This window comes from Echinops telfairi, unplaced genomic scaffold (assembly GCF_000313985.2).
Source record: "Echinops telfairi isolate 266 unplaced genomic scaffold, ASM31398v2 ScPeMD7_5592;HRSCAF=6446, whole genome shotgun sequence".
NCBI lineage: Eukaryota > Metazoa > Chordata > Mammalia > Afrosoricida > Tenrecidae > Echinops > Echinops telfairi.
This window is the reverse complement of record NW_022109491.1, coordinates 10,331,955-10,338,898: the sequence shown is the minus strand read 5'-3', so window position 1 is coordinate 10,338,898 and position 6,944 is coordinate 10,331,955. Positions and strand designations below refer to the sequence as shown.

The 6,944-nt window shown below is 50.6% G+C and overlaps 1 long non-coding RNA gene across 1 annotated transcript in view; it reads left to right on the top strand.

Annotated features, from left to right (window-relative positions):
• LOC123522323 overlaps positions 1 to 221 on the top strand; it is a 5,325-nt gene extending 5,104 nt beyond the window's left edge. Inside the window, exon 3 of the long non-coding RNA XR_006680589.1 lies at positions 116 to 221. This is a non-coding gene — a long non-coding RNA (uncharacterized LOC123522323). The remainder of the gene's footprint in view (positions 1 to 115) is intronic.
• The last annotated feature ends 6,723 nt before the right edge of the window (positions 222 to 6,944 follow it).

The following is a 6,944-nucleotide window of genomic DNA, read 5'->3' as shown; positions in this document are numbered from 1 at the left end:
CTGACCCCAGCCACCAGGTTGCAAAACTAGGAGCTGAGAAGGGAATGCTTGTAGCATAGTTGAACACAGGTTCCCAGGTGCCCTTGGGAGTGACTCCTCTTCTCTCTGAGTTCAGTAGAAGGAAGCCGAGGCTTGGAGAGGGGACGTCATCTGTTCCTGGGTAGCAGATGCCAAAGGCCGGAGTGGAACCAGATCTATTCAGCTTGAAATCCTTCACCGGTCCCCGGCCTTGTTGTTGTTTTAAACTTATTTAAAAGTTTTATTTGGGTGTTGTTGTTAAGAGTATACACAGCAAGGCGTGCACCCAGTCAGTGACTGCTATGTGCGCCCCAGCGACATTGACAGTGTTGTTCGAGGCCTGTGACCATGTCCCCCCTTGCTCCTCGCTCATGACCAGGAACTGTCCACGAAGTTTCCTGTCTGGTCTTTCCAGTTGCTGCTACCAATTCTCTCCCAGAGAAGTAGATCTTAAGAGAGCTCAGTGCTCAAGGCAGACCTTCTCCTATGAGTTAAGCTAAACAGTTGCTCACCTTTGAGGAATTACAGTGGATAATATGCACATAAAGTTTGGAGTTTTTATAATAACAGTTTTATTGGCACCTAATTTACATGTCATACAATTCAGTGATTGAATCGTTCAATTGAATCATTCAATCATATCAAGGAGAATTACACCATATCAATCTTAGAACATTTGCCAACCCCCATGGTTAAATCACCTTTTAAATGTGTTGTGCAATTACAATCAGTTCTAGTGCTCCCTCCCCCTCCTGACTTCATTGTTTTCTCCTGAAATCCCCTTTCCCTCCCCATCACTCGTCTCCCACCCCTACACCCCCCATCAACCCCCGTCTCTGTTATTATCACTGCACATCACTCCTCCTGCGCATCACACACTGGAAAACCCAACAGAAACAATAAAAACCAAAATCTAAATAAGGTGGTGAGGATAAAATAATAATAATATGAAGACCAAAAAACAAACAATGAGCCAGAAAGAAAAGACCCCTGTCAACATTAAAAAAAAAACAGGGAAGAAATTTCTGTCGTGGAACAAGTAAGAGACACTTGCACCCCAAACCAATTCTGGTTGGGACTATAGGGAGGTCATCTGGCCAAGTATCAAGTTTGATCCAGCATGTTCAAGATTGCAGGGCTCTCTGCCTGATAGTAAGCTGTCCAAGACTCGTCTGTGGCTGGAGGGGATCTGCCAGCTGCTCGGTCTGACTAGACACTCTGAAGATGGGTTTTGGGCTCCCACTGTCCTCCATGGCCTTCTACAAATTGGGTGTTCATAATTTTACTTCTGATACTTTTCCCTTCACCATATTTGAATTTTTAATTGTCATCCCTGGAACACACAAGCTAGTTGCTTCTTCCATGTGTATTTAGTTGACTCCTCACTTAGCTGGCTGCTTGTTTGAATACAAGTCTTTAAGACCTCAGACACCATTCTGATCGATAGCTGGGCACCATCTACTTTCTTCACCACACTGTAGCACACTTATCTTCAGTGATCCTTTCATGAACATGCGTATTGAATAGGGCCATGTTATTGGAGCTAAGTGTTCTTGGGTTGGGCCTAGAGTTAAGTAGCGATCCAGCCTCTGTCTGCTTGTCCATGGCATCTGCACATCTCAGGGTTACTTTGGTGGTTGTAATATGACAAAAATCACAGCCCTATAATATCAACTGCATTAATAAAAGCCATAAGCCAACAGCAACCAAACAAACGGAACACACGCACCCCAAAAGAAAGAAAAAACAAATACAAAACAAGCAAGCAAAAGCAAGGCACAAGCAGGAAAGCAAAAACCCATATTAAAAAAAATGCTAGAGGTTTAAGGGTGACCTGAGGGCAATAATTTTAGGGGGTGACCCACCCTCCTGGGCTTCCGAAAGTGTGGAGTCTTGAGAATTTGACATTCTGCTCCGCATTTCCCCCCTTTTGATCAGGATTCTTCTGTGATATCTTTGCTCAAAACGTTCAGGAACGGTCACCGGGCGCCCCTCCATTTTTCTAGTCTCACAACAAAGGAGGCAGTTGCTCATGGAGACAGTTGGCCTCCACATCCTCCTCCTGTTCCCGACTCTCCTTCCTCTGTTCCTCCGGGTGAATCGAGAGCCAGAGCTGTGCTTGGTAGACACCTGCGTGGTTTTCAGACCCCAGGCACTGTGCACGGAGCTAGCAGGTAGAACAGAAGCATGAAGCATCTGACCCAGCTAACGAGCTGGGATGCCCTATGACACCATGACCCTCAACCTCCACACCCAAGAACCAAACCCCACACGGTGCTTGCTGGTCCACAAACAGGCTCGCGAGCTGCTCTTCCCTGCTATGGCCATTGCTGCCAGTGTGTCCCTCACACAACTTTTACCAACTCCACTTTTGACAGATGAACCATTGGCCGACAGCAGTTGCAAGCGTTGGGAGTGAACCTATAGCCCGAGTCAACGTGGCATTTCCATCACTGCCGTGCCTCCCTCCTCCTTTCTGCCCCTGGAAACCACCAATAAATTCTGTCCCCCTTAATCTGCCTGCTGATGTAAGTGAGGCCATGCCTGACTCACTCAGCAGTCTTCGAGCGCCATCCACACGGTGGCATGTGTCCCGACGGCATTTCTCCTGCGGTGGAGCAGAACTTCCTTGTGAGTATGTCTCTCCCGTTGGCGCACCCATTCATCTCTTGATGGGCATCAGGCTATCTCCAGCCTTGGCCACTGTGGCTGGTGCTGCAGGGAACATGGGTGCCCGGGGCTCTTTTTGAGACTCTGTTTTCAATCTTCTAGAACATACCATTTCTGGGTCCTATGTTAGGTTTATTTTAAGTGTTTAAAGAAACTGCCACACTATCTTCCACAACAGTGGTACCATTTTGCCTTCCCACCAGCCGTGTATAAAACCCAAATCAAATCGCTGCCATCGAGTTGATGCTGACTCACAGCGACCCCATAGGACAGGATCGAACTGCCCCTGTGCATTTCTGAGACTGTAACTCTTTATGGGACGAGAAAGCCTCATCTTTCTCCTCCAGAGCTGCTGGGGGTTTTGAACTGCCGATCCATAACCACTACACAACCACAAGGGATCCACTTTCCCCACACCCTCTCCAACCCGTGTTATTTGAGGGCATTGTAATGTGGAGGCAGCCATCAAGACAAGGCATGGTCCCTGGACTCCCCACACATATGCTCTAGTAAGGAGGGGCACTGAGAAGGCGGCAATGGCAACGAGAGCTTTGCGGGTGCCGTGGTGGAGTGTCGTGCGGAACCAGGCCTACTTGGGCTTGCAGTGGGGAACAGAATTCAGGGAACACATCAGCTCAGAATGGATATGTTCGCAGCTGGCTCTGTTAGAACGATCATTCTGTTTGACTTCCCACAATCAATTTCACTCCAAACGATTTATTTCAGCCAGAAGTTTTTAATCTTTTAGCTCAATACCCATGAACACATACATTACTCTGCAGTGCGTGCGTGCGTGCGTGCATACCCAGCTCAGATCAATCTTACAAAACGATGCTTATGCTTATTATAAGCAATGGATGCTGGCATTTCCTAGTTAACTTAAGCATAGGGGACCCACCCCTTGAGAAACATCTCGCCAGTCTTGGTGATTTGTCTGACATGACAAGAGCCCAGTGCTAGTCCAGGAGCCGTGGGCCGTGCTGCCGGGAGGCGGGCCTTAGGGAAGGCTGTAGGCTTCCCTAACGAGCTCCAGCTCTCCAGCCGGGAGTCCTGGTAGCGTCCAGGTTAGACTAAGGAAGCTGAGACTGAGGAAGGAGAAAGGCCCAGCCGGGGAACAGCGGGTCGGGTCACGCGAACTGTCAGCAGGCGGTCCTTCCACTGGGGAAGATTTTCTAACTGTGAGTGGGAGGGGAGCAAAGGCAGGGAGAATTTGGCCTCGCTGGGGTGCAAGCTGAGCCAGAGGGCTTGTCCTCAGCCTGGCCCCCAGCCTCCGGCCGCCAGCCAGTTCCTGCACCCCAGGAGGGAGAGGCAGCCGCCTCCCCAGGGAAGCACAGTCAGCGTGTCAGCCGACTCAGGCCAGCGGGACCAGTGGGAGCCTGTGTTGCGGGCTGGGCTGTGGGCACCCCTGCTGCCAGGACAAAGGCCCTGGTGGGAACCTGTCCTACTTTGGGATTCGTACTTTTCGTTTAGATGAAGATGCAATGGCACCTGTCACTGCTCTGTCTGTAGGAACCTCATCCTTCTTTCCCAAAGATAGATAGAGAGATGTAATATTTGTGTGTATTTTATAATATAGATAATATTTGTGTGTATTTTATTTTATATCTATCAGAAGCCCAGAAATAAATGGAATGTCCTGAAGCCCATCCCCAAATCCAGGCTTCATCCCTTTTTCCCAAAGCTAGCCAGGACCCCGGACTTGGACACTTTCTAGATATGTGTATAGCTATCTGACCGATATATAAGGACTTCATGCTTCGTAGCGGGTCAGGAACAAAGAGGAAGCTCCTCAGCTCGGGGCAACCGCAGTGGACTCGAACAGCCGCAGCACAGCTGCGAGCCTGCGATCTATGAGCCTGCGTCTCGCAGTTTCACTGGTCTGTAAACGTCACCACACTGCAGTGCTCGGCAACCTTAGTCCAGGTCATAAAGCTCAATCTGCATGACGCCATTATGATACAGGAGAAAATGGCTTTCAGGCCAAAGGAAAAGACTTTGAAGACTGTGATGAGGCCGGGCCGGGAGAAAGGGGGGTGGGGGGGCGAGACAGAGAAGCAAGGGTGAGAGGGGAGAAGGAGGAGAAGAGAACCACATCCATGGGGAGTCGACTGGGACCCTGCTGCTGTCCTGGGGTGACGGGCTGCGTGACCACATCGAGGGTGGCCATCTTTGTACGTGGACAGCTCACGCATACAGGGGACGGTAATAACCAGCGTGAGAAGAGAAACGAAAGGCGACAAGAAGAAGGCTTCACAAACCCGCCGGACTCCTGAGCCGACGCGTAAGCCCTGGCGAGTGGTCACAAAAGGAGGCTCAGACAACGGGCATTGATGCAGTCTCCCGTGACACACTAGCGAGGCCGCAACAGACAGTCGCCGCATTGTACAGAGCCTTGGGCAACTCGCCTCTCTAAAGACCGGTCAAGGCCGACACCGCTCGCCCCGTTCGGCCGTGTCAGCCGCTCTGCAGTGGTGGCTCTCCATCTCGGCTGACATTACAAGCACCAGTGGGGTGGGGGCGGGGGTGGGACTTTTGAAAATCTGTACACAGCCTACACCCCACACCAGAGACATCCAAATCCTCTGTGTGTGTGTGTGTGTGTGTGTGTGTGTGTGTGTGACTGGGCGTCAGTGTTTTATGAAAAATAAAACAGGTGACAGCAAGATTGAAAATGAGTGAAGTAAATGGTCATTTGTCTGTTCTGTTGACTATGCATCACTTTAAAAACATCCTGCGCTAAACCAGATAGACAAGAAGAAGATCGCGGATCATACAAGGACAGCTACGTCCTTACCACTCAGCTCCATAAGTACAATGGAACCCATGAGCTCCAAACATCCCCCGAAACCATCTTCAAACCAAACAGTAGTTTCGCTTCTCTGGTCTTCTGCCTCCTTGAGCACATGCTGGTGTGAGATCCAGCGACAGGGGGTCCCAGGAGCCCTGGTGGCGTGGGCGGGCTGTGTGTGGGCTATTAACCACAGGGTCCACAGTCTGAACCCGCAGCTTCTCCTCAGAAGACGGAGGAGGCTTTCTACGTCCACACAGAGCGACAGCCTCAGAAGCCCGCGGAGGCAGTCCTACGCTGTCACACAGGGGGCTGGGAGTCAGCAGGGACTCCGTGGCAGGGGCTCTGTTTGTTTGATATGCGGCCAAGCTGATAACAGCAACTAGAGAGGCGAGACAGGAAACCTGCGGGTGGTGAGCTTACGTCCTGGAGGAAGAGCGCAGAGGAGGAGGGTGGCAGGGGCGGCACCACCTGGAGCGTGTCACCAACGCCGACAAAGCTGAATCGTCATGTGATCTCAGCCCCCACCCCCAAATAAAGAGACGACACAACGAATGATCCATCAATATTAAAACATAATACATGGCTCCCAGGAAGTGGATCCCCCACCAATGAAGACTCACCCAGTGCCGTGGGGCTGATTCTGACTCAGAACAATGCTACACGGGGGTTCCAAGACTGTGAACCTTTATAGGAGCAGACAGCCTTCTCATTCTCCTCTCGAGTGGAAGGTGGGTGTGAACCACCCACCTCTGGTTAGCAGGTCATCACTTAACCCACATCACCACCAATCGCTTCCAATTGTGCTGTTTATTACTTCCAAGCATTCTTTAGACTCTCCTACAGTTGCATGCGTTACTTACTATACTTTGATGCACATGTATGTGAGTATCCCCATTATGTAGCTATATGAGGAGCCCTGGTAGTGTAGTGGTTACGTGTTGGGCTGCTAACCACAAGGTCGGCAGTTCAAAACCACCAGCGGCTCTGCAGGAGAACGAGGAGGCTTTCTACTCTGGTGAAAAAGAGCCACAGTCCCAGGAACCCTCAGGGGCCGTTCTTCCCTGTCCTATGGAGTGGCTGAGTCAGAATGGACTCGGCGACAGTGGGAGTTACTGTGTAGGCCCACATCTCTACACGTACATATGTACATGTGTGGGAAATCGCCACATCAGTGGCTGTGTCCGGAGGGGTGAGTGGACCATCAAAATAAAAGGGGACTTGGCTCTTACCTGAGACCAGTCAGAACCTGGCTCCTGGGAGCCTGGGTGTCTGGACTTCAGTTCTGGAGCTTACTGGCCGTGTGATTTTGCATAAAACACTAACCTCCCTGGGTGTCCATTTCTCTGCTCAAGAGGAGGACAATGATGATACCACATGCGGCATGTGGTGCGTGTTCTGCGCGATTTAACCAAAGGCAAAGCACATACATCGCTTAGCAGAGTTTCAGGCACATCTTGGTGAGCCG